This window comes from Ceratotherium simum, chromosome 6, assembly GCF_057802395.1.
Source record: "Ceratotherium simum simum isolate JZ-2026a chromosome 6, ASM5780239v1, whole genome shotgun sequence".
Classification (NCBI taxonomy): Eukaryota; Metazoa; Chordata; class Mammalia; order Perissodactyla; family Rhinocerotidae; genus Ceratotherium; species Ceratotherium simum.
The window spans coordinates 4,026,959-4,054,589 of record NC_141905.1 but is presented as its reverse complement, the minus strand read 5'-3'; the positions used below and the strand labels follow the sequence as shown (position 1 = coordinate 4,054,589).

Below are 27,631 nucleotides of genomic sequence, written 5' to 3'. Positions count from 1 at the left end.
GAGAGGGACACAGACAATTTCAAGAAAGGCACTCCTCTGAAGCATAGGACCTTGGAGAGGGGCCTCCCCTCCCAGGAATCATAGAGAAAGAGCCTCCCTCCCTACCTGAGTGAGGATAACACAGAGCAGAGCCCCCAGTCAATCTGCAATGAGGATTTAATATGAGAGAGAAATAAATGTCATTGTTTTGAGTCACTGAGATTCAGGGCTGTTATCACAGTAATTTGGCCCCTCCTGACTGAGGCACAGCATGATAGCCATCACCAGGGACAGAACTATGACTCCAGACCAAAGCCATGTAATTCAACAGGAAGATGTGTTGAAGGCTGTCAGCACCAATGTGCCTTCTGCTGGTATCGATTTTTAAATATTTTTTAATTGATAATGTTTCAGCAAGACAACCCCAGATTCTTATATTTTACTTGACAGGACCCTGAGATGATGAAGTTCTTTCATTAGAACACTAAATTTACCCTCAGCGAAGTGTTCTGCTCTGACCTAACCCTAAGCCCTCGACACTGGCCATGGTACACGTAAAAGCAGAAAATTGAGAGTAGTCCGATCCTCCTGACCTTATTCCTGCTGATGCCCAGCATCCTGCCCACACTGCAACCCTGCCACACGTCCTGCAGCCTCCTGAGCCTCCCGCAGAGCCTCTCCCACTGACTTCCCCGGAAGGTTCTTTTATAAAACCTCAAGGAGGCAGAAGCAGAACAGTGAATCAAAGCCCCCATTCATCTGATCTCCTCCTGGAGGCCTTCATCTGGTGGGAGTAATAAGCCTTTCTTACCCAGCTTGCTACTCCATATTCCTTTTAATCAGCCTTCACATTCATTTAAATATAATTTTGATAAAATAATAAAATACTTGAGGAAAAAAGGAAACTTAATCTCATCATTACTGGGATCTCTTTCCCTTCCAAGTTTGCAACAGATTGGCCCATAAATGGTGCCCATAAAACAGCAGGGAGGCCTCCAGCTCCCGTCTTGGTTGCTATCAACACCTTCACAACTTAAGGCCTCAGTGGGTTGTTGGGAACCAGCAACACTCCCTTCCATAGCATGGGACAGGCTGCAGGAGTTTTTGCTAAGGCTGAGAATTCCAGGGCAAACAGAAATTGTATGCCATTCTCCCTGGACATACAATGCAGCTATTTCCCCTGAGGCCTTGCTCCCTCTACAGAGCTTCCATTAGGCAGTTGGGGGTGAGGGGTGGATCCTACTCTCACCAGCCCTTCCACTTCTGTCCTGACCTCTGACCTCTTTTCTTGGGGGACAACCAACCATTCCTTCTCTCCTCTTGTTGCCCTGAAAGGCCTTTAACAAAATTTCTTCAGTGTTGCAGGCTTCAGAAAAATCAAAGCCCCAAAGGGCCATGTCTTAAAAGCTCCTTCAGACCCTATAACACACTGTCTCTCCCACACCCCACATCCACCAGCCAAGTAAGGTAACAGTCTGTCTACCTTCATGGAGAACACAGGGAGAAACTCTGAAATTAATGTCCCTCCAGGGAGCAGAGAAAAATAGGGTAGAAATACCTCAGGTGAGTACACATGAAATATACACATACATATACACCTCAGGGACCCACATAAACAAGCATCAGAGAGTAAAGAACAGATAATCTACACCTGTAATTTTCAAGTGCAATCAAACCCAAGCAGAATTCCTTGGACTATTTCTTGTCAATTTTGTAGAGAATCTAAGTGCTCAGCAGATGTCCTGGTAGATTCAGAGCACTTAACAGGTACCTCTGATAAGTGGTTCTAGAAGCCACTGTCCCTTTGTCTAATGCAGTTACTTCCCTGGATTGAATCCCATTTCGGGGCTATAAAGTGCAGAGCCAACAATGTAAAATGTGCCTGCAAAGTGAAGTAAAAAAGCTTTATTGGGGGACGTCGGAGCCCAATTGTCTGTAATGCAGCTCTCGTTCCTGCCTCTCGCTGGCCCCGGCTCTGACTCGGGAACATCACCACCACAGCAGCGCTCTCTCTCCCCACTTAGGGCTATCATTAGTTGCAGCCGTTTTCACCTCAAGTCCAGCACTTGAGGGCTTCCTACATTTCCCAGTGAATGGCTTGAAGAAAGAACATTTTGCAAATTACTACCCTGTAGGTCAAAATTGTCAATTCTTCCTTAAAAACAACTGCAGCACCCCATTTTGAAAATGACTATTGTTATATAGCACTGTAAGAAAAAGACCAACATTATTGAATAGAGCCATCAAGAGCAATTTAGACCCATATCATGCCTGCCATATGTATCCCTGCTCCTTGGCGGAGCTGTGGTATGTGGGTATTTAACACCCTTTGCCGTGAGGAGTGTCAGGCCGGCTGTGCATTCCTAACGGGTCTGCCTCTATAACTCGGGGATGAATGGGGGACCTAGTTAAAAGGGCAAGTACTGTCTTTGACACACATAGAAAACGAGCTGCTGCAAAGCTGAGCAGGACCTAGAGTGTGTATTTTTTGAAGTACATGCAAATGCACAGAACTTACTCTGCATATAGCAGCGGGAGTGACTGGGCAGGTGTGACGTCTGTGTGTGTGTGATGGAGCATGAGCTGCAGGGAAACAGCAGGTGGATGGGACCGTCCTGTTGACACACTTTAAGAGTAGCATGTTCAACACAGCAGGCTATTACGTAGATGTGGCCTGTTTGCAAACCACCCTCTGCTGTGGGCCAACAAGTCATGGCAGAGATACCCTATAAGGAGTAGATTAAAAGGACTGTTATCTTTGGCAGATAAGAAGGGGAGAAAACATGTTCAGCAGCCAGACCCTTGAGGGGCACAGGAGGGAAACTCCAGTACTTTTCTGACTGTAGGAATGAAAGCACCATGCATTTGTGGTCACGGCAGGTGGGTTAGGGACTGCTGGCCTCACTCACGTGCCTGGCAATGTAACCAGGGCTGTTGGCCACTCAGCTCTCTCTCCACATGGCTAGCTTGGCCTTGTTCACAAGCTGGGCCCCAAGAGGGCAAGCCCCAATGTACAAGTCCTGATCAAGGCTGTGCTCACATCACATTTGTTGATGTCCCATTGGGCAAAGCAAAGTGACAGCCTGGCCCAGAGTCAAGGTGGATTAAATAAGATAGTCTATATAAAATGCAGTTGGTGCCCAATATAGTTGCACTCCCATCTTCTGTCCTCCCTTCCCACCCCTATAGCAGTGGCAACAAATCCTTTCCTTTCGCTCCTAGAAGGTATCATAAAGTCAGAGTTTTAAGCAGCATCTCAGGCTCATGCTGGCCTTTTCAAGCTATTCATCTGGCTCAACAGAGACTCCCCATCCTCCCCCCTCTTCCCTCCCATTATTTAACATAGTTTTCATCTCCCATCCAGGCCATTTATACAGTGCCCTGTGAGTTCATCTTACCCCCCTAACCCCTCCTAAGCCCCAAACTGACAAGAACCATCTTTTTTCACTCTCCCGGACCACCGCTGGATATACTAGTCACTTAGCACCAGGAGAAATAATGAATTTTTTCCTATTCTGCTGAGGTTACCCTCCGTGGGCCCTTAAAAAGATCCTCATTTTTAAAATATACTTAGCAGTCTGTAAAATATATTTGAGATATCAGAAAACTGAGCCCAGTATATGGCATTTAGAATATATAGTGTGGTGATAGATTTCTAAAATGTGCAATATACCTTATGAATTTATATTACATACACAGCACTTAGATATTTCTATTATTTTCCCTCTGTGGATTCAAGTTTCTAGATGATTTCCCTGTTTGAGCTTCCCCTTCTAATTATTGGGCATCTGGCCAGCACAGCGAGGGAAAAAAGGCATAAATGCAGAGTTAAAGGTCAGTTAGTTGTTGATTTCACGTCGAATAGCACCAGGGGAGCCCTGAGGGTGCACAGAAAGGGAAGGTGCTTCCATGTGCCAGTCACACTCATACACACACCACCAATGATTCTACGTGTCAGGTAGGCACTAATTTCCCTATTTTAAAGAGGAGAAAACTGAGGCTGGAACCATGAAGTCGCCTGTTCACAGTCACGCCGCTAATGAGGGGCAGAGGCAGGATTACAGCCCAGGGCAAACAGGTGCCCAACCTGCACGTCTGCCCGTAGCGCCTCGCTGCCTTCAAAGAAGAGCCAGGGTCTGAAGGCCATTGTCTTGTAGAGAAGCTGGTGATCACGGGCTAGGACTCAAGCCTGAGACGAAGAGGGCACAAAGGCTCCGCAGCAGGACTTCCGCGGCTGGAAATCTCCTTGGTTGGAACAGAGGTGAGACTCAGAGTAGGCAGGAGGAAACGGACCCAGGAGCTAAAGGGGAAATGCCAGCTCCTTCAGGTGGCATGCAAGGTCCTCCCCCATCTGGCCCCAAGTTTCCTGTCCTACCTCCTCTTTCCTTTGTATCCATTATGTCCAGGCAGGTCTTCCCATCCACCGGAAATACTTTGCCAAGTCCCGCGGCTGAGCCTTCCCTGGTGTCCTCTGCCTCTGAAAGTCCTCTGCTACTTGCTTCCCATTTGGGTCCTGCTCATAATCCTCACTCCTCCAGATCTTTGCTAACCCTCCACCCACAGTCCCAAAGGCTTCTCCACTAAGGTGTCATCTATACCATGCTCCTGCTGTCACCAATTAACTTCTCACATCAGTGTGTCATAACTCTCAGCTCACCTACCCAAGGACTAGGCCTGTAGCATATGCTCAATTAACACTTAGCTGAAATGAGTGAACATCTGGAAACCATTCAACTGTTCTTTGCAGTTTGGATTTCTCTATTTTTTTCCCAAATGCTCAGAGTCATTCTCCAGGGCTGCCCAGAGAATGCAAACTTTTGAGAAAGGCCTTTCTCCTCTGGGTTGTGTATTCAACTCCAGTTTCTTCCCCGGATGCAGCAAAGACAAAGACTCTCCTATTATCTCACAGGGACTGGAATCCAAGGCTAATGGAAATGGAGAGCAGAAGGGATGGAATGCAGTGGGCCACCCTTTCTGACAGCCTGATGTGGTTCTGTTGTTCCGTGGCCATTCCCCAGCCCAGTGGGAGCTGCCTCACCCTGCAGAAAAGGAACTCTACCACAAGTCCTCAGAGCTCTGAGCCAGCTTCATCTTCCCCAACGTTCACTCTGTCATTGCTTGCTATGTATTGCACCCTTCTTCATCAGTCCAGCCTCTTCTTCCTTATAGACCCATGTTGTTGAGGTCTCAGGGTGCCTCCGGGGTCCCCTGGCTACCTGAGTTGTGACACAGTGAATCTTTGTTGTTGCAGAACTGGAGAGTATGTTATAGGATGTAGAGGGCACGGAGAAGTATGGTGTGATGAGTTCACCCTTAAGTTCACTCAGACTCTTGGCTGGAACAGAGAAGGGACTCAGACATTTCTGGTGAGTGGAATCAGGCCGGATGTCCTGGGACTGGAAATGTCCTATTTATGAATTCCCCACTAGAATGTAAGCTCCACAAGGGCAGGAACTTTAGTGTTTCTCATAGTTCTTGGTCTCCAGTGAAAAGAATAGTATATTTCAGAAGTTCAGTTAATACTCCTACTGAATAAATGAATGAATGATTGCTTTAAAGGGAGATTTTGAATTTGGGCTAAAAGAGGAGAGACAAGAGTGTACAGTAGCCGCTCTGTGAAAGGGGATCAGTTAAGGCTGAGCCCACCCTGGCACCTTTCTAAATGATCTGGGCTCATGTCTCGTGAGTGAAAGAGCTTGAGACCAAAAGCTGAAGAAACTGGATTTCCAGAATAAGAGGTTAGGGGGACTCCAGGCACAAGCAACTGCTTCAGGGCCAGGATGACAAGGTTAAACACAGCCTGTGGAGAAGGCGATCTCTTATTTCTTCATCAGAGCAGGGACACAATACTGCTCACAGCCTGGCAGGACCATGGAGTAGCTCTGGCCCAGCCCGCCTGCCCACCAGAGGGCAACTTCTCCCTGAGGGAGCTTCCCACAGCAGGCACGGCAGTGAGACACCTCCCTCAAGTGGCAGAAGGTGTCCATGGGAGCCCTGAGAAGAATTCGAAAGATTTATTGTTAAGCCCACAAGAGGCAATTCTTGGGCTCCCAGAAATAACTGGGGAAGCTGAATCATTGAGGGAGGCCTACAGCCAGTTGGGGTCCCAAGTGAGCAAGGTTCAGAGATGCACACTGACGCTGGTGGAACACAGGACTTTCAGAGTACCCTTCACTATCTGGCACAGCAGCCTGCAGCCAAAGATGCATGGATTCTGGAGGAAGAGCCAGACTGAGAAAGAACAACCTCTGAGCAGAGGCCTGGGCACAAGGGAGGTCCAGAGGGAGCAATGCCAGCACACTTGGTGTTCATGAGCTCTCTCCTCATGTTTACAAAAGCACCTCCAATTATAGGATGTGGCCATAACCCCCTGGCTGCATCATGCCTGCCCAGCAGCAGTGTCGTGAGGATTTCGCCCACCAAAATGCCAGGCAGATAGAATTACAGAGAGAGTGTGGGCCTGATGCCATGAGCTAAACAGGTATTAGGGAGTGAGCCCTGGGTCAGGCCTTCTGGCGTTGGAGCTCCCAGTGTCTCCCCCAGTGGAAGTCTCAGAGTCTACCCCACCTGGTCCCTGATCAGGACAGAAAGGGCATCAACAGCTGCAGGCCCCTGACAGGGAGATTTCTGGGATTCAGCTGGCAATCTTAGATCAAGGTATGCCTTTTCTGATGCCTGGACAATGGTGACCCCCAAGACCCCTCTCTCCCACCTCCCCAACATTGGCTCAGCATTCCTGGACACCACCAGGACTGGAGTCAGACCAGACACCAGCTGGCCCAGTCAGGGCCAGACTATCAGTTCAGGAAGAATGTACAGGCATATTCACTGAGTATGTGCTGAGTACCTGTCACAGTGAGCATCATCTCCTCTAATGACCACAGCCTTGTAAGCTATCAATAATTAATCCCATTTTACAGATGAGAAGAGTAAAGCCCAGTGGACTCCCTTAACTTACCCAAGGTACACACTAGTGACTTTAGAGCTGAGACAAGAGTGAGCTCCCTCTGACTTGAAAGCCCTGCTGTTGACACAACACCTTTCTGCATCTCCCATAATGCTAGTCGTGGGCTGGGACCCTGCTAGGCGGTTTTAGACAAAACAGAACCACATTCCCTCCTGCCTCTGCCTTCTTCCTGCATGACATTTAGACCACTGCTGTTGTGTCCTCGTGTCTCCCTGAGACTCTCCATGTCAACATACAAGCATCTTCATTTTTATGCCTCCATTGGTCATCTTCCTAGTCATATTCACTAGATCATGCTCTCTGCTCCAAGAAACAACACGCTAAATCCATAAACAGGGCCTTGGTTCAAGACATCTTCTCGATTCCTTCACTCTCCCCAGTTGCAGACATTCTTGCTCCTGTCTCCTGGAGCAGCGAGCCTCTGTCCACCCAAGGCCATGTTCTCCCAGACTGCCTCCTCTCCAATGGCAGGCTTAAGCCATGTCTTTCAAATTCAATTGTTTGATAAGACGACTTGCTCACAAACTCAATCTGCTCACTCTCTCCCCCTCTCTCTCCTAGTACTTTTATTATCAACCCCACTTTCTTTAAGAACAGCCTCTTCCTAAAAACCTGCTCCATCGGCTCTAGCTCCCGTCTCTAAGGCCCACATCTGTCGTGGCCAAAGTCACAGCCAGAGGAATATTCAGGCCACTGCCATTCCCAGGAGGGTGCTGCTTGCCCAGAGTTCACCACTCTAAGGATGTTCCCCAGGCTTCAGTCTGGTTCCACCAGGCCCTAACCAGCCCTACCTTCCACTTGGTTTGCTGTGAGTATAGAGAGAGCAGCAGTTTTGAGACTGGGCACTAGGTGGACCTCAGATTCTCAATTCAAATGCACTGAGATAGCACCACATAGAGATCTCTGCTCTCAGCCACAAGCAGATACAACTGTCATTTATGGTGGTTTCAAGCAATTCCAAATCTTCCAAATATAGCATTAAGCCCAGATCCAAAGCTGAATACTTCCTGAAGATCCCAACACATAATAATAATAATAATAATAATAATAATAATAATAATAATAATATTGGGTCAATCCTAACACTATAAAATAGCCATTGTATGTATAGGAATTGAGAATCAGATTGTAAGTGGCTTGCCACAAGTGACAGACCACTTACTATTGACCAACGACTGTGTGCCAAGCACCCTTCTAGGAGCTGGAGGATACAACAGTGAACAAGACAGACAAAGAGCCCTGCCCTTATGGAACTTGTATTCCAGGAAAGTACCTGACACGAGCTGCCCCAGCTAGACCCAGAAACAAGAGAATGGCAAGTGTAGTGTCTGCTAAGCCCCAGGGAGGTGCCCATCAGGGAGGGTAAGGCCACATCTGGTGCCTTGGGCCATGGGAGGAAGGCCTGGAGCCTGAGCAGCCTGGATCCTCTGCAGCCATTGGAGCCTCAGGGGTGCACAATGGCTCTCCATTCACAGATAAGGCTCTGCCGCACCCACCTCAGCACTTGAAAGGGCCTCAAATCTCAAACGATTTCTTGCCGCTTTGTCCTTAAAGTACACTCTGCTGCCATTGCTGTTTACAAAGGATAGAAAGGAAAGCTAAATGCCCAGAACTGGTACTCAAAAACCTTTTAGGATCTCAGTGCTACACAATTGGCGAGGCTCAGGAAAATGATGACTTTGTTTGAGCAAAGCCACTCCACTTGTCTGAGGCTTCAGGAAGAAGGGCTGTGCTGATCCAGGGAGTCCCACCTTACAGCCAAACAGGAGAGAAAGGACACACAGACAGGGCGACTTGAGCAGCCCCCAGGATCCCCAGAGTTAGGTGGGTTTGTCCTACAGGGACTCTGACCCCTGGGTTTTACACTCCCAAAGCTGAGCTCCGAGGGAGAGCAGACCCACACCGCTTCCATCCTGTGGCATTATTCCAGCCCAAACTCCAAGTGCAACATCCTGAGACTATTTCCTTCCCTTAACAAAGAGTTGGAGTCACAGTTGAGCCCAGGAATGGAGGGGGGTGGTTATGGGGAGAACCCCGTAAAAGCTCCAGAGGAAGAAGTCAAGTTCTTCAGGGCCTTGGAAACAGCCAGAGAGGTGTCTTGAGAAGCACAAGACACAACCACAAGAACAGAAGCATGACATACAAAAGTGAGGTGCAGAACAATAATCTGCAACGCACAAAGCTGTAAAGCCGTCAGGAGTTGCTGAAGAGCCTGTCAGCAAAAGGGAAATGCTCAGAGCTGTCCTCCCAGGGGCTCCTAGCAGGTGGTCATCTTACTGCCTGTGACTGTGATGTCTGTGTTCTCTGTGCGTGAGCAGTGGGGAGAGCAGACCTCTTAAGCCTGGGATTCATGAATGAGTTTTCAGGAAGGATTGCAGCAGAACATCCGAGAGGTCTAATTAGTGTACCAAGGTTGCACGCCATTGATTTGAAGAACCTAAACACATACTTTTACACTGATCTTCCTAAAGTGTCATTTTCAGAGATTACGCCCATATTAATACAAGACTGCTGATAGCATGTCCAACCATGACTCTTACCTACCTGCATGGTATGAACCAGCCCCACTGGGTTTGTGTTGGCTGGATCTTTGTTTACTCACTTGAAGAAATAGGGGATGCTCCTGATAATCTCTGCAAGAGGTGGTGTCGAATTTGCAAAGACTTGGTGTCACCCAGACCTTTCCAGTCCTCTAGTTTCCATGGATAGGGAAAAGGAACCTGAGATAATTCTTGAGTGATTCAAAACCCTAAGTCACAGAGGCCACGAGGCAGTGCTGATATATTGTATCTCCGCCTTTCTTCCAGGCGGAGATCATCCCTGAAAAACAAATCGGGCAATGGGAAGTGAATGGCTGGGTATTTCAGTGGCACAATGGACCAGATTCTGTTTCCTAGAGACCTTGTTGGTTCACAAACTGGCTCCCGTACACCAAGGGCAAGGAGACGCTAAAGAAAGAGGCAGGCCACTCCAGATTGGTAAGTGGCAGTTTTAATAGGCAAAGGAAACTTACATATGAGGCTTGTCTTGGGCGGCCTCAAGACGAGTAGGTCTCTGCACCAGCCCACCAGAATCTTAAAAGTTCATCCTGAGGCCTTAACTGGATTCAGTCACATATTCCATCCAGATGGCCTCAACGACGCCTTATTGTCTCAAAGCAAAAACGGCTCTGGCTGTGGGAACAGTGGGCAGAATGTACATTCCAGGGACAGGAACCTCTGATTGCCCAGGTCCAGCCCAAAGGTCAACCAGTGGTCATGTCCTCTCTATGACCTCCTCCAACAGACCTGAAGTAAAATGCTGAAACAAGGGGCACCTGATGCTTTGAGAAGAGAATGTTTCTCAAGACCCAACAAGCCGATAGAAGGGCATTCAGTTAAAATTTGAGAAGGCTGGAGAAAAATACAGTCTAGATAAAACTAAACCTGAATGCTCTGGAGGGCAGAAACTTTAACAGAGGAAGAAAAACCCACAAGTGTCTTCAACCAAGTTAATAATGTTTGATTGTTTAAGCTGGGTGATACCCACACAGCTGTGTATTGTATCATTTTAGATTACTTTGTGAATATCCAAATACTCCAAAATAAAACTTTAAAAGAAAAAAACACTTTAAAAGAGAGAAAAAGTGGGGGAAGGGAAGAAAGGAAGGAATAAATAAAAAGGAAGCGTTCTTAGAAAATATCGCTGGTTAGAAGATTTGAACAACACATAGCCATGCACTGACTCAGAGTAGGATCCATATCCTGCAGATGAGGCCAGAATCCTCATCAAACTTGCTCTTGTACTGTGAACTTCTTCTGTTTATTTTTTTTAATTGAAATCTAACTCACATACCATAAAATTCACCTATTTTAAAGTGTAGAATTCAAAAGTTTTTAGTATTTTCACAGAGTTGTATAACCATCACCATAATCTAATTTTAGAACAAAAGAGCCAAAGAACAAAATCACACCCAAAAAGAAATTCCATACCCACAGGCTGTCATGTCCCTTTCCTGCCCCCCCTGCCAGACCCAAGCAAACAATTATCTGCTTTCTATCTACATAGATTTGCCTATTCTGGGCATTTCATATTAGTGGAATCATAGAAGATGAGAAGTGGTCATTTGTAACTGGCATCTTCCACTTGAAATGCTCAAGGTTAATCCATTGCCTAAGTCCAGGTCACAAAGATCCTATGTTTTCATCTAAGAGTTTTGTAGTTTTAGCTCTCACATTTAGGTCTAAGATCCATTTTGAGTTGTTTTGTGTATGGTTGTGATATAGGGGTTCAACTTCATTCTTTTTAGAAAGCTTTTTATAAAGCTTTTTAGCTTTTTAGAAAGTTGTAAAATCAGGAAATTTGAGTACTCCAACTCTGTTCTTTTTTCAAGATTGTTTTCGCTATTATGAGTTCCTTGCACTTCCACATGAATTTTATGATCGGCTTGTCAATTTCTGCAACCAAAAAAAAAAAAGGCAGCCGGAATTTCAATAGGTATCATATCAAATCTATAGTTCAATTTGGGAGTGTTGCCATCTTAGCACTATTAAACCTTCTGATCCATGAATGTGAAATGTCCTTCCTCTTATTTTGGCCTTCTTTAATATCCTTCCACATTTTGAAGTTTCTAGTGTACAAGTCTTGCGCTTCTTTTGTTAAATATAACCCTAAGTATTCTTAGTATATAGTATGTACTAATATTATTCTTTTTTCTGTTAATGCAAATATAATTATTTTCTTAATTTCATTTTCAGATTCTTCATAGCTATTGTATAGAAATACTATTGAGTTTTGTATATTGATCTTGATCTTGCAACCTTGTCTTGTCTTTGACTTTTAACAATTTGATTATTATATGGCTAGGTTTGGATCTCTTTGGTTTAATTTGGAATTTGTTGAACTGCTTGCATGTGTAGATAAAAGTTTTTCATCAAATTTAGAGAGGTTTCGACCATTATCCAAATATTCTTTCTGCCTCTTTTTCTCTCCCCACTCCTTCTGGGACTCCCATTATGTATATATTGGTGCGCTTTATGGATCTCTAAGGATCTGTTCATTTTTCTTCATCATTTTTTTTCTGTTCCACAGACTGGATAATCTTACTTGATCTATATTTATATTTGCTAATTCTTTCTTCTACCTGCTCAAATCTAACGTTAAGTCCTTCTAGTGATTTTTTTATTTCAGTTATTGTATTTTTCAACTCCAGAATTTCTATTTGGTTCTTTTTTATAATTTCTATCCCTTTATTGATATTCTCTATTTGGTGAAACATAATGCTCATAATTCCCATTAATTCTTTAGACATGGTTTCCTTTCATTCTTTGAACATACTTATAATAACGGATATAAAGTGTTTGCCTAGTAAGTCCAACATCTGAGTAAGTCCAACAACTGTTGCCCTCAGGGACAGTTCTACTGATTGCCTTTTTCCTACGTATGGGCCATATTTTCCTGTTTTTTGCATGTCTCATAATATTTTGTTGAAATCTGGATGGATAATAGATAATGTATTACATTATATAACTATAATGTGGCAACTCTGGAAATCAAACCCACCCCCACTCACCCAGGCTTTCCTCTCATTGCTGTATTTTGTTCTTGTTATGGTTGTTTCTTTGTTTAGTGATGTTCCTGGACATTTTCTGTGGTGTACAGTCAGTGAATCTCTGCTTGGTTAGCTTGGTGGTCAGCTAACGGTTGACAGACATTTCCTTAAATGCCTCAAGGCGATAAGTCGTCTACCTTTGCCAAGGAGCTCTATTGCATTTTGGGGCATGCCTTCAGCACTATGGCAATTTACAGCTCTGGCTTAACCTCCACTTCCTCCTTGTGCAGAACCACAGGGTCAGCCAGAGTTGAGACATTAGGGCCATTTCAGGTACTTTTTAGTCACGTGCATAGCCCTTCCCACAGCTGTGGCCTTCTAGATCACCAGAAACATGTCAGAGCTTTTCAAAATCCTCTATGGCCATCTCATTTCTCAGACTTTCCTTTTAAGTTTTTTGGCCAGCTTCTTACTTGTCCCAACTTGCTTCTCTACCTTAGACAGCTGCAATATTAAAAAATTGGTGCTGATTGTTTTTAACAAATGCCCTCGAGATAGTTTTTCCCACTGAGTGAGATCTAAATTGGGCCATATAATAACAATCTTGTAAATGAGTCTTTTCTGGGAACTGGCAGACAGGTCAAAATAATGACAGTTCTCTGAGGATGGGGCTTTTTGAGAAGTTCCAACTCAGTCTTCCCCTTTCAACGGCTGTTAATTCAGCTGGTTTTCGCAGCTACTGTGGTTACAAAGCCTCTGGTTTTCAAGGCTACTGTGGATTTGGGGAAGAGGGCTGGGAATAGGACAAGGTAAAATGCCACAGAGTTCACTGTTCTTACTGAGAGTTAGTCAGTTTTTTTGAATAAACATTCCTTAGATCCTTTCTAGCCTTTGGTTAATTTCCAGAGTTCTGCAAAAGTTGATTTTGATCATTTTTGCCAATGTTTATGCTGCTTTTATAGAGGAGTGGATTTATAAAGGTCTTCACCAATCTAGAAGTTCTGGATCCTCTCCTTTAAGGCACTTATCACAGTTGAATTTTACATCTATCTATGTGGTTGCTTTATGAATGTGTATCTCCTCTACTGATCATTAAGTGTCATGAGGACAATATCTACCTTTTGATTACGTTTTATCCTTCCAAGATTCTATCACAGTGATATAGAGTAGAAACTCAATAAACATTTGTTAAATTAATAAAAGACCATTGGCACAGGCTAGTGAAGAGACACAATCTCCACAGATTGATATCATGATAAATAATTGTTCACTAACGTCAGGGGAGCTTTCAATTCTGTTGAGTTGGAATTTTTGCATCTGTCAGGGAATGCACATTCTCACTGTCCTGAAAACTCTTTCTTCTCCTCTCCCCAACCCTCTCTGCTGATGATCTTGGCTTATTCTTCATAGAAAATATCAGACCAAAACTCCCTCCACTTTTCACCTCCAAATCTACCAATCTACTCACATGGGTTCCCATATTCTCCTTCTTTCTTCCCGTCACAAAGGAAAGACAGTCTCTCTTCCTGGCAAATGTCAATCCCCTTGTGTCCCCTGTATGCAACCCTTCCTCCTCCCTCCAGAACCTCACCCCAATTGTTCTCCCTCTTCTCACCTGCATCTTCACCTCTTTCAGCTCTATTGAATTGTTTCCAACTGCATTAGGACATATTTTGTCCTTAACTTTTTTTTTTTTTTAATATACCCAGCTTGGACATCACATCCTTCTTCCAGCTAATGCCTCATTTCTCTATTTCCAAGCCAAACTTCTTCAAAGATTTGGCTACAAACACTGGTTCCATTGCCTTACCTTCCACTTAATATTTAACCTCTTCTTATCTGTGTTCCATGTCCGCTAGGCAGCTAAAATAGCTCTGGTATTTTCATTTCATTCTTTCAACAAGTGATTATTGAGTGCCTAACATCAGAGCCAAGCACTGTTCAAGGAACAAGATAAATTAGACAAAAAATAAGATAAAGAAGACAAACAAGGTCTTTGGACATCTTATTTATAGCTTTCATCTTAATTGGCCTCCCACCAGCATCAGGCACAAGTGGCCACCAACTCCTTGTGGAAAAGCCTTCTTTCCTTGGCTTCCAGGGCACCTCACTCCTATCTCTCCCATCACTCCTTTTCAGCCTCCTTTGCTGAATCTTTCTCGTAGTTCCAGTCTTTATAATTAAGATTTTATGAAAAAAAATATTGAAGTGAAATTCACATAACATAAAACTAACCACTTAGTTCCAGTCTTTCTTTTTTTTTTTTTTGGCTGGGAAAGATTCGCCCTGCGCTAACATCTGTTGCCAATCTTCCTCTTCTTTTTTTTTCTCCCCAAAGCCCCAGTACCCAGTTGTATGTTCTAACTGTAGGTTCTTCTCATTCTTCTATGTGAGCTGCTGCCACAGCATGGCTGCTGACAGACAAGTGGTGTGGTTCCATGTCCGGGAACCGAACCCATGCCATCAAAGTGGAATGTGCTGAACTTTAACTACTAAGCCATCAGGGCTGGCTCTCTAGTCTTTAAATGTTAGATTTCCTTTTGAATTTTCTTCTCTACTGTCTCCATAGACGACCTCATCTGTTCCTTTAATTTTAAGCTCCTTCTATTTGTGCACCCCCATTTATAAAGTTGCTATAAGGTTGCAGCCTGAAACTCTCTCCTGAGGTCTGACACCAACAAACAGCCATCTCCACTTAGTTATTTCACAGAGAATTCAAACACAGTATTTTTCCATAAAGCCTGCTCCTTTTCCAGTATCCCTATGGCATCGACATCCATCCAACTGTTCCTGTAGAAAACTTTGTAGATATTCTTGACACTTCCCTTTTCTTCACAATTCATGGCCAAAGAGCTCTCAAATTCTTCCATGTCTTTCCATTTCTACCAATGACACTCTGAACTCTCACCCTGCAATATAATCTCAACTGCTTTCCCCACATGCAGTGTCCTCACCCACCAAATCCACTCTCCACATAGCAAAATGAACTTTCTCCTCCCTGACCAAGTCAGCCCTCCAAGTATAAGCTTTCATAACTTCTTTAACTTCTTGATTCATTTTTTACTATTTAAGTATTGCATAAGTAGTTTTAATTCTCCCTTACCCCAGTAGAACATAAGCTCCATGAGAACAGAAAGAGTGTTTGCCTTGTTCTCAGTTTTTTGCCCAATGTCTAACAAAACTTCTTAAATACAGTAAGTGTTTAATAAACACTTGCTAAAAGTTTTTGAACAAATGCATCTTCTTCCTAAGCTTATTCACAATTTAGCAAATAGCACCAATCACAAGTAGCTGGTTACAGGAACAAAAGCATGAATGCCATCCTTGATACAACTTTCTCCCTCACCACTTACCTCTAAGCCATCATCAAGGCTTTTATATTCTACCTGAAAAAAATTATACCTAAAGTCTAACAACATCTGACCATCTGCACATTCATCACCAGACTCTTGCCTGGACTCCCAAAATAGCGCTACCCAACCCACTTCCACTCTTGCCACCCTCCACATCACCCTCTATTCAATAGCCTAATGTATTATTGCCCCCTCCCAACCCATCAATATTCCCTCACTGCTCCTAAGAGAAGGTCCAAAATCTCAAAAGGCCCGGTGAGATTTAGCCTCTCCAGCCTCATCTGGTGAGTTTTCCTCTTGTTTCCTCTGCTTTCTCTGAATACTTTGGATGTGCCGCTGCCTCAAGGCCCTCAGAACCCTCAGGATCCTCCCACATACTGTTGACTTTGCCTGAAGTGCTCCTCTTCGGACACCTTTGCCTGATCGTTTCCTGCTCATCTTTTGTGTCATAGCCGAAGTGCCATTTCCTCTGGGAGACATTTCTCATCCTTCCTAGGCCAGGTCGATGGGATTGTCAGACCCTCATAACACCCTGTACTTTACTGTATTTACCATAACAATCCTTAAATAGTTATTTCTGCATTTGTTTAACTTTTTTCTCTCATCCTAAGATGGAATCCCATGTCCACTTAGGCACTATAGTTAGGAACATGGCACCTAATATAGGACTGTTTTGGTTAGGAACATGGGCTTGACAGCCAGACCTCCAAGTTTGAACACCAGCTCTCTTGCTTACTGGCAATGTGACCTTTACCAACTTTCTCTAATTTTCTCTGAGAAGTTTTCCTATGTGTAAAATGGATAAAAATGAAATGGTACTTTGCTCATAGTATTACGTAGATTCAAGAAGCTAATTCATCTAAAGCTATTAGGATATGGCTAATATTGATATGGTAACTGTTTGAAAATATTACCAATTATTATTGTTTCCTGGTAACAGGAAATACAGAGGATATAACTCCAACATATGGTAGTCACTCATTAAATATGGTGAATGGTGTAAAAAAGAATAAATCTCCAAGTCTTGGTAGAATGATACCCATTAGAGAAGATAGGGAAAACAGCAACAACAATAACAGTTAAAAATACACGTGCATGTAAAATCCAGAAAAACATAATAAATATAAACGATCTACATGAAGAAAACTATAAAACATAACAAGAAACATAAAATAAAGAGAAAGTTGAATAAATGGAGAAACATGCCACATTGGATGATTCAATGTTCTGTAGATATCAGTTGATAGGATAGAAAAAAATGTCTGCAGGCAACTACTGTAGGATCCCAAAAAGGGAACCCTAACTCCAGCCTCGGGAAGGCGCGGACCCACAGACACAGAAGACCGAGCTTGATGCAAACGCAAGAGGTAAGAGGTTTATTTAAGCAGAGCTCCGGGTCGACACATATCTCTCGCAGGAGACAGAGGAGTCGACCCCGAACCTTAAGGGGCAAGCTCTTTTATAGGATTCGGAAGCATAAAGCGGGAAAAGGTTGGCGCGGTCTTACATGATTGGCTAATTTAAAACATTTAAACAGTTACATTTTATGGCGCGAATTGCTATGGCGCGAAGCAATTATCAGGTTACACACGCGTCCCCATCTGGACCCCCTCCACCCCGACCCTCCCAAACTTATCCCTCTGGAGCACTCTCTTGTTCTCAATTTTTCCCCGAACAGTTTAGGGCGAGTCTTCTATGAATAGAGTCAGTCAGGATCGATAAACGTTCCCCCTTATACCAGGAATCCTTAGGGTGTGGAGGTGCCTGTCTCTAAGGTATTAACTTTTAAATTTTTAATATAATTTACTTCCTTCATTCCCCACTTCTTCTTTTGTCCCTAGTTCTAATCTTAGAACTTAGTTTTCGGTGTCTACTATCAGTGGCTCATTGTGTGGGAGAGCTTGGTAATGGCGTTGGAGCATCATAGCATGCACTGCATTGACTCTTTTTCTTATGAAAGCAGTAATTCTATTGAAAACACACGGTCCGAAGACCAAAAGTAGAAAAAAATCAGCAAGGGTCCTGCTAGGGAGGATAGTAAGGTCGTCATCCAGGGGAACTTAGTGAACCAGGATTCAAACCAGCTTTGTTGTGCCTCCCTGCTTCGCTGCCTCATGTCTAATCTTTTCTTTAATTTTTGCATTGAATCTCGGACTACCCCTGTGTGATCTGCATAGAAACAGCAGTCTTCTTTAAGGGCCGCACAAAGTCCTCCCTCTCTTAAAAACAGCAGATCTAATCCTCTTCTATTCTGGAGCACTACTTCAGACAGGGAGGTGAGGGACTCTTCTAATTTAGAGATGGACTGTTCTAAAGTCCTGAGGTCTTCATCTATAGCATTGCTCAAGGCAGTTAATCCCCTTTCTCCTGTGACTAAGGCCGTAGTGCCAGTCCCTACGCCCGCGGCAACTCCCAGTCCCAGGAGTACAGCCAGGGTGAGGGATACTGGTTCCCTTCTCCATAATCTGGATCTCTGGTCAAATTTATCCTCGAAACTATTGGCAGTATGATAATAAATTCTAGGTACCAACTGCACAAGCACACAAAAATCTTGTGACGAATTGAATACGCTAGTTGAGATGCAGGGGGTTAGGCCCGTGGTGCAGGCCCACCACCTATTGGGTCCTGGTACCAAAAAATGACCAGGAGTAGTCGGAAGGCTGACTTCAATCTTATTACATAGAGCCTGGTAGCCCGGGGGAATTTTTCCTAAGCATAGTCCTGAACCGGTCCCCGACACATCCGTTAGGGTTAGCCGCCCTTCTTTTCCCCAAAGGCAAGTCGTGTGGTCTGAGGTGTTATTATAGACCCCCATGGTGGCAATTCCTTCATAATAAGGGGGGCTGACCGCTAGGCATAGCCAGCATGATTCAGTCATTTCAGGGTTGGAATCATTCAAGGCGTAGTAAGCTCCCCGTACTAAGTTAAACAGTCTGTGCCATCTTTGCCCAGTAGGTACTGCGGGAGGTGGCGTAGATGGTGGTCGCAGGGCAGATTTGGTGACCGTATCTATGGTCCCATTTAGGGTTATGGACTTTGCCTGGGGGGGTTTGGGGCTATTTAACCCTATCGGTCTGCTGGCGGGAGGTTCTATTCTTAATCTAATAGAGAAGGTCAGGCCTCTATCATATCGGTCTTTGTATAATCTTATTCCCCATGAATGACCATTCTCGGTCCAGGTTTTAATTGTTTTTCCTTTTTCTGTGAACTGAATGGTTAAGGGGTGGCACCAGGTATTGCATTCTGAGCCCCGACTCATCTGGTGGCTATAATTTGCTCTAACCCTGATTAAATCCCAAGAAGAGGAGGGTTCCCAATAAGTAGTCCCACTGGTTTCACATCCCCAGTTTTTACAATAGAAGTCTTCCTTGCCCCCGCACCAGGAGTCAATTGAACGAGGTCTGTGGTGACCGGGGCACACGTAAAAGGAGTATGCCTTTAGTTTACCCTTGCGATGGGGGGAGTGGCATCCTCCGGCTTGTTTTGCCCCCCCTCGTCGACCCATGAAATCCCAGTCGGGGGTTCCTATAGCCAGTTTACAAAGGTCAGGGTGTAAGTCTGGCCACCATGTCCAAGGGGAAGCAGTTTTTTGGATTGACCAGGTTATATCTCCTACCTGGGAGACGACTTGCCACGTGAGCAGTTGAGGAGCGTGGGGGTCAGGATTGGACAAGCTGCTCGCCGTTCCCACGACGCAAACGCAACTTAAGAGGGTTATCAGTCTTTTCCACCTTCCAGAGATCTGCTGCATTCTGGGGTGCCTTCTTTACGTGTGTGGCGTGAATCCAAGAGGTTATACCGTCCACCTTGACTGCTGTGGGCGTAGTGAGGAGCACCACGTAGGGCCCCTTCCAACGTGGCTCTAATGACCCCGTCCGATGTCGTCTCACAAGGACAGAGTCCCCAACCTGGAATTGGTGCGGGATGAGCAGATCACCAGGCTGGTAGGCCTCTTTTAGCTGGTTCCAGATGTCGCGCCTGACGGCCTCGAGTGCTTTCAAGCGGGCTGACAAAGGTATAGAAGGTATAATGTCAGGGTCATGTATCCCTATTTGTGCCAAAGGGAGAGGGGTTCCATAGAGGATTCCAAAGGGTGTAAGTTTTAAGGGTCCCTGTGGGGTGTTCCGGGCGCGGAACAGGGCAAAGGGCAGGAGGGCTGTCCAGTCACTATCGCCGGTCTCTATGGACAATTTAGTTAGGGTCTCTTTAATTGTTCTATTCATCCTTTCTACCTGGCCTGAGCTCTGGGGTCTATAAGCACAATGTAATTTCCAATTGATCCCCAGTTGACTGGCCAGTCCCTGACTTACCTGGGCAACGAATGCAGGACCATTGTCAGATCCAATTACCTTTGGGATCCCGAATCTCGGGAGGATTTCTTCCAATATCTTCTTGGCTACTACAGAGGCAGTCTCTTTTCGGGTGGGGAAAGCCTCTACCCATCCCGAGAAGGTATCTACAAATACTAGAAGATATTTATTTCCATACCGGGCCGGTTTGATTTCAGTAAAGTCTATCTCCCAAAAGGTTCCGGGCCTGTCTCCCCGGAGTCTATGTCCAGTGCGGTATTTGGTAACTGCAGCATTTGTTAGAGCGCAAGCTCTACAATCCTTATAAATTTCTTCAGCCGCCTTTCTCAAATCTGGTACCTGGTACGGGGAGGCCTCAATAATTTTAATTAGTTTCTGAGGGCTCAAGTGGGTTAGCCGATGTAGATGTGATAGATATTCTCGCCCCTCTGCAACAGAAAGGTCTTTCTCTTCTTTAGTTAGTTCCCCACCGGAGACAGTTTTGTTGACCTTAGCTCCCTGGAGAGTCAGGACCATAGGTCCTAGTGCCGCCCGCTTGGCTTCCAAATCTGCTAAGCGGTTCCCTTGAGCTATGGGGTCGGTGCCTTTCTGATGACCTGGGCAATGGATGACTCCCACCTTTTTAGGCAAATGTATAGCCTCTAGGAGGCCCAGAATCTCTTTTTTATTTTTGATATCTTTTCCGGCCGAGGTAAGCAGCCCTCTTTGTTTATAAATAGCCCCATGAACATGGGCAGTAGCAAAGGCATACCGGCTGTCCGTGTATATATTCACAGTCTTATTCTCAGCTAACCTTAACGCCTGTGTCAGGGCGATAAGCTCAGCCTTTTGTGCAGAAGTCCCTTCTGGCAAGCTGCTTGCCCACAGAGTCTTTTTCCCGTCTACCACAGCAGCCCCAGCCATCCTCTTACCTTCTGCCATAAAGCTGCTGCCGTCGGTGTACCAATTAGGGGCCCCAGCCCATGGCTTATCCGGCAGATCAGGTCGGGTCCCCGTTTCTGATGCCAAGATGTCACCGCATTGGTGAACAGGTATTTCATCATCTGCTTCGGGCAGTAGTGTTGCCGGGTTTAAGATGGCCGGTGGGGCAAAGGTAATTCTCTCAGTTAGGAGCAGACTTTGGTAGTGAGTCATCCGGGCGTTAGTCATCCATCGATCTGGAGGCTGTCTGATAATGCTTTCTAAGGCATGGGGGGCTACTATGGTTATCTGTTGGCCCAGAGTTAACTTATCTGCATCTTTCACCAGCTGGGCAGTGGCGGCGATTGCCCTTAAGCAGGAGGGCCATCCACTGGCTACCGGATCCAGTTTTTTTGATAGATATGCGACTGGGCGCTTCCAGGGCCCAAGGGCTTGAGTTAGGACTCCCCGGGCGATTCCCTTTCTTTCATCTACATACAAGGTGAAGGGCTTGGTCAAATCTGGTAGGGCCAACGCGGGTGCCTCTAATAATGCCCGTTTTAGAGTCTCAAAAGCCTTCTGGTGCTCTAGAGTCCAGACAAAGTTCCCACTTTCCTTAGTCAATGGGTACAGTGGAGCAGCCAGGGTAGCAAACCCAGGGATCCACAATCGGCAGAAGCCGGCTGTCCCCAGGAATTCCCTTACCTGGCGAGCGGAGGTTGGGGCCGGAATCTGGGTCACAGTCTTTTTCCGTGCGTCGGTTAACCACCTTTGGCCGTCCTTTAGTGTGTAGCCTAAGTAGACTACTTTTTCCTGGCACAACTGTGCCTTTTTTTTCGACGCCCGGTATCCCAACTCACCCAATTCGGCCAGGAGGCGCTTGGTCCCTTCTTCACAGTCTCCCGGGGTTTCCGCCGCCAATAGTAGATCATCTACATACTGTAAAAGAGTCACTTGAGGGTTTTTAACCCTATAATCAGTCAAGTCCCTGTGGAGGGCTTCATCAAACAGGGTAGGGGAGTTTTTAAACCCTTGAGGCAGTCTCGTCCAAGTCAGTTGTCCAACGATCCCCATATCAGGGTCGCGCCACTCGAAAGCAAAAAGTAATTGGCTTTTTGGGTGAAGCCGTAGACAGAAGAATGCATCTTTCAGGTCCAAGACAGTGTACCATTTTCGTGATGGGGGGAGGGAGCTGAGTAGGTTATATGGGTTTGGCACGGTAGGGTGTAAATCCTGCACTCTCTTATTTACCTCTCTCAAATCCTGGACCGGCCTATAATCATTAGTTCCAGGCTTTTTTACAGGCAGGAGGGGGGTGTTCCAAGGAGACTGGCAAGGAACCAGGATTCCTTGTTGGAGCAGCCTCTGGATATGGGGGCAGATTCCTTCTCTGGCCTCTTTGCTTATTGGGTATTGACGCACCCTTATCGGGAGGGCTCCGGCCTTAAGATCTATCACGACTGGGGGAATTCTCGTAGCCGTCCCTAGTCCCCCGGTTTCAGCCCATGCCGTTGGAAATTCGATCAGCCACTTATCGGTATTGAGCCGAGCTCTAGGCTTAGGCTGCTGATGGAGCCGATATTCTTCCTCTAGCTCCAGGGCCAATATCATGGTGGTGGGTGCGGACCAGGATACTGTAGGCCGAGGTTGAGCAAAATCTATTTGAGCTTTCAGTTTGGTTAAAAGGTCTCGACCTAGCAACGGGGTCGGGCATTCAGGAATCACTAGGAAGGAATGGGACACCCTTCCTTTCCCCAAGTCCACTGTCCGGGAAGTAGTCCATGAGTATTGTTTCTGCCCAGTGGCTCCAACAACCAGAGTCTTTTTAGTTTTTAATTTCCCCAAAGGTTGCTTCAGTACTGAATATTCAGCCCCAGTATCAATCAGAAAAATCATAGGGGTCCCCTCAACAGTTAGGGTTACCCTAGGCTCGGGGAGGGGGCCCGAGCCCCGTCCCCGCTATTCTTCGTCCTCTCCTAAAGACAACACCTTGGGTGTGGCCCTTTTCTTGGGGCATTCCCTTGCCCAGTGTCCTCTCTCCTTACAATAGGCACATTGGTCCTTGTCCAAGGGTTGCCGTCTGCGTGAGCCTGGTCGTGGGCGTTGCCCAGGTTCCCTGACTGTCTGTGATCTGGCCCTGTCGCTTTTATCACTGCGGCCAGTATTTTACTTAGTTTTTTTCCTCGTCTCCTGTCTCTCCTGTCTTCCCTCTCCTCAGCCTCCCTTCTCTCTCTCTCGCTTTTCCTCTTCACTCTCCCTTTTATGATACACCTTTTCAGCCTCCTTTATTACGTCCCGCAGGTCGTAGTCTTGCAGCCCCTCTAGCCTTTGCAATCTCCTCTTTATATCTGGGGCTGACTGTCCAATAAAGGCCATAATGACAGAGGCCTTCTGCCCTTCCGAGGACGGATCAAAGGGCGTGTACCTGCGGTAAGCCTCCATCAATCGTTCTAGAAAAACGGAGGGGGGTTCAGTGGGTCCCTGCTGAATCTCTCTTACCTTAGCCAAATTGGTGGGCCGCCTTGCGGCTCCCCGGAGACCCGCCACTAGAGCCCGGCGGTAAGCGGACAGCGACCCCCTACCTTCAGCCGTGTTATAGTCCCAGTTGGGTCGGTTGTGCGGAAACCCTTCTTCCGCCTCAGCTATCGTTGCCGGCTGCCCGTTGGTGCCTCGGATGTTCTTTCTTGCTTCCTGTGTGATTCTTTCTCTCTCCTCCGTGCTGAAGAGCGCCTGTAAGAGCTGTTGACAGTCATCCCAAGTGGGCTGATGGGAAAACATTAGGGACTCTATCAGGGCGGTTAATCCGGCGGGGTTTTCTGAAAAGGGGGGATGGTTATTTTTCCAGTTATACAGGTCTGAGGAAGAGAAAGGCCAGTACTGGAGGGGTGACAGCTGGTTGGGTCCCGCAGGAGCTCCATACTCTCTTAGCGGGAGCGCCACCGTGGTATCAGGCCTGTCCGGAGTGGCTCCGCGGCGGCTTCGGGTTCCAGCGGAGGGACCCGAGCCAGTCGCCCTCCGTCCTGATTGCGATCCTGGAGCGGGGGAAGGGTAAGGGGGAGGCGAGAAAGGGGGCCATTCGGGAGGAGGCTCAATCTCAGGGTAGACCCCGGGGGGGGCCGAAGGGGTCTCCGACTCCGCTGTTCGAGTTGATTTCGATTTCTTTCGTGTCTCCGCATCTTGTAGCGCCAGGACTCGGGGGCCTAGTTTTTCCGCTTTTACCCATGGCTTAACCCACGGGAGTGGGTTCTGCACTAGATCCTGCCACACTGTAATATATGGTCGTTGGTCAGGATGGGACCCCGGTCTCTCCTGGAAAACAATAGCCCTCACCGCGAGAATAACAGTTAGATTAAACGTCCCTCAGGGGCCAACCCCCATGGAGGAGGGCCACTCAGAGGTGCAAAAAGTCTGCCAACGCCCTTTTTTTATTTCTACCGACAAATCGTGCGCTCTCGCCCTCACTTCAGTCCAGTGGTCTAAGGTCAAAGAGAGGGGGGTCGTCATAGTCTGTCCCATCCCGTCAAATGAGGTCCACGTAACGAACAAAAACAGAACAATGAACATCAAAAACACAGCAAGACATAAACAACTTTGCCCGGTTGGTGTCTCTACAAGCCAACCGAAGGCGGTTTCAGACGGGAGGGGTTTTCGTGTCCTCCCTGGGAAAAAGAGTGCCGTTTCTTTTTCCACCTGAAAGGGGGTGGTCAGGCTTTCCTGACTCCCCTTGTCCCTTGGGGCGTCCCCCAGGGTTGCAGCCTGCAGTTCCCAGCACGTCTGCCACTGCAGCCGCTCGGCCCTTACGGCCCGAAGCGGCGGCTGCCCAGATATGGAAACCAAAGCAATGCTTCGCGGCGCCGCACACACTCCCACACTCAGTCACTCAGGCTTACCTCCAAGGGGTCTTCGAAGTCTGGGGTGACCACGCAGATCCCGGACGAGCCCCCAAATGTAGGATCCCAAAAAGGGAACCCTAACTCCAGCCTCGGGAAGGCACGGACCCACAGACACAGAAGACCGAGCTTGATGCAAACGCAAGAGGTAAGAGGTTTATTTAAGCGGAGCTCCGGGTCGACACATATCTCTCGCAGGAGACAGAGGAGTCGACCCCGAACCTTAAGGGGCAAGCTCTTTTATAGGATTCGGAAGCATAAAGCGGGAAAAGGTTGGCGCGGTCTTACATGATTGGCTAATTTAAAACATTTAAACAGTTACATTTTATGGCGCGAATTGCTATGGCGCGAAGCAATTATCAGGTTACACACACGCGTCCCCATCTGGACCCCCTCCACCCCGACCCTCCCAAACTTATCCCTCTGGAGCACTCTCTTGTTCTCAATTTTCCCCGAACAGTTTAGGGCGAGTCTTCTATGAATAGAGTCAGTCAGGATCGATAAACGTTCCCCCTTATACCAGGAATCCTTAGGGTGTGGAGGTGCCTGTCTCTAAGGTATTAACTTTTAAATTTTTAATATAATTTACTTCCTTCACTACGTGAATTGGTTGGTGGGATAGCATGATACACATAGATCACTTGTTCTGGGAGGTGATTACAGAAATCTTCACAAAAGCGGCAACCCTTGAGGAGTGTGAGACATTCTAATAATAGAACTGGGACAGAACAGCATTTTGGAATAAAAGCGGAGAAAGAGCAGAAATGCAATAGAATAAGAGCTCCGAATTGGAAAGGTCTTTAAAGGTCATTAATTCAGCCAGTTAGTATAGAAAACTTAAATACAAGTGGTTTAAACACAAAGGATATTTACTCTTGTATATAACGAGAAATCCCAAAGAAGGAGGTCTCCAGCTAAACACTGTCAGGGCCGTGAAAGGCTTCCCTAACACTCACTTGGCTTTGCCCTCATGGTTTCTGGATGGCTGTGGTCCTATCAAACATCAAGCTCTCCCAACACCATGAGAGACAGGAAGTAAGAGTCATTTTTCTTCAGACCACTCTCTTTTCTTATCAAGGAGGCAAATCTTCCCCATAAGCCCCCCAGTGAACAACCACTTATGTGCCATTCATCTGAACTGGCCACATGCTGTTCTAATTTCTGTTGCTACATAATCAACCACCCTAAAACATAGTGACGTAGAATAACAATCATTTTATTTTACTCTCCGATTCTGTGGATCAGGAACTGTGACAGGGCACTGCTCCATGATATATGGCGCCTCAGCTTGGAAGACTGTATTAGCTGGGTGACTTGAAGAGCCGAGGGTTCACCTGGAAGCTTCTTCACTCCCATGTTTGACACCTGGGCTGGGAAGACTCAAAGCTTTGGCTCAGCTGGGAGTATTGACCAGCACATCCACATGTATCCTCTCCATGTGACTTGAGCTTCCTCACAGCATGGTGGAGGAATTCCAAGAAGGAGCATTCACGTAAGACGTTACAAGAGAATCAAATGGATGCTACATGGTCTTTTATGACCTATCCCCAGAAGTCACTGCCTCTATATTCTACTTGTTGAAGTGGTCACAATTCCCCAGATACACGTGGAGGGAACCTAATCCCTACCACTCAATGGGAGGCATATCAAGGAATTTGAACTCACTCTTTAAATCAACCCTTAAACCAATTCTAATAGGTGGGCCAACAATTGAACAAAATAAGGGTCCTACATCAAGGAACAAGGGAAAATGGCTGTTGGTTTCACAACAAAGAGCATCTTCTATAGTCATCTAATCCATCCTCTGCAGCACCAACAACTCAAGGCTTCAACTCCCTTTAAATACCGATACTTAAATGGTCAATCAGCCTTCAATGACAGGGAGCTCCCTCTTTTCCTAAAATAACCATTTCACATTTGGACAGTTGCTTTACAAAAGCAGTCCTTATCCCAAGCAAAATATTTTGCCTCATGTTAGACTACTTTGGTCTGAGCTGAGGATGGGAAATGGGAAAATGTAGGAAGGTGAGATAAAATGATGGGCTGCTTGATCAGTGTCATCAGACCCTCAAAGGGATCCAAGAATTGTGACTTGGTGGATTCTAATGTCCTTTGTCTCTGTCAAAACCACATTGTCTAGCGACCAGATACATTTTAAATAAATCAGTCTGAATTTTATTCACTTGAAATCAACACTGCATTTATGATGTGGCCTTTGAAAAGGCCATCAGTCCCTCCTGGAATCCTCTCAGCACAGGTAGCTGTCAGATTTCCTAGCAGGGTCTGGAGAAGGCAGGGGAGACACACCAGGTGCAAGCTTCACTCCATCTCAGTTTTCCTTCTAAGTGACTCCTCAGGCATTTGAAGATGTAGAAGTTAAGAGCAGAGTCACCTGGGTGTCCAGCAGACAGCTCTGATTGCACACAGCCCAGCAGAATTCATTATCCCCATCACTGACACTTGCTAGACTCCTATGTTTGTAAATGTACTCAGGGGCATCCGCTTCTAGCTGGTAGCTGAGCCAAAATTCTGGAGTGGTTCTTACATTCTCCCTCTCCTTACCTGCCAGCATTTAATCTTTCACTAAACCCTGTCCAGACTTCCTGGAATCCTGTCCAGCAACGCTTCTTCTCCACCGCCATATTTACTGATTGGTTCAGGGCCTCACTGTCTCCTTGCAGGGCTCTTGCTGTGACTTCATG

At 46.2% G+C, this 27,631-nt stretch overlaps 1 long non-coding RNA gene across 1 annotated transcript; it reads right to left on the bottom strand.

Moving 5' to 3' along the window:
* Positions 1-17,178: 17,178 nt before the first annotated feature.
* On the bottom strand, positions 17,179-20,828 carry LOC147916749 (uncharacterized). The gene is made up of 2 exons (XR_015552418.1): positions 20,140-20,828; positions 17,179-19,835 (listed from the first exon to the last, which is right to left on the bottom strand). It is a non-coding gene; the product is annotated as an uncharacterized LOC147916749 (long non-coding RNA).
* Between the last annotated feature and the right edge of the window lie 6,803 nt (positions 20,829-27,631).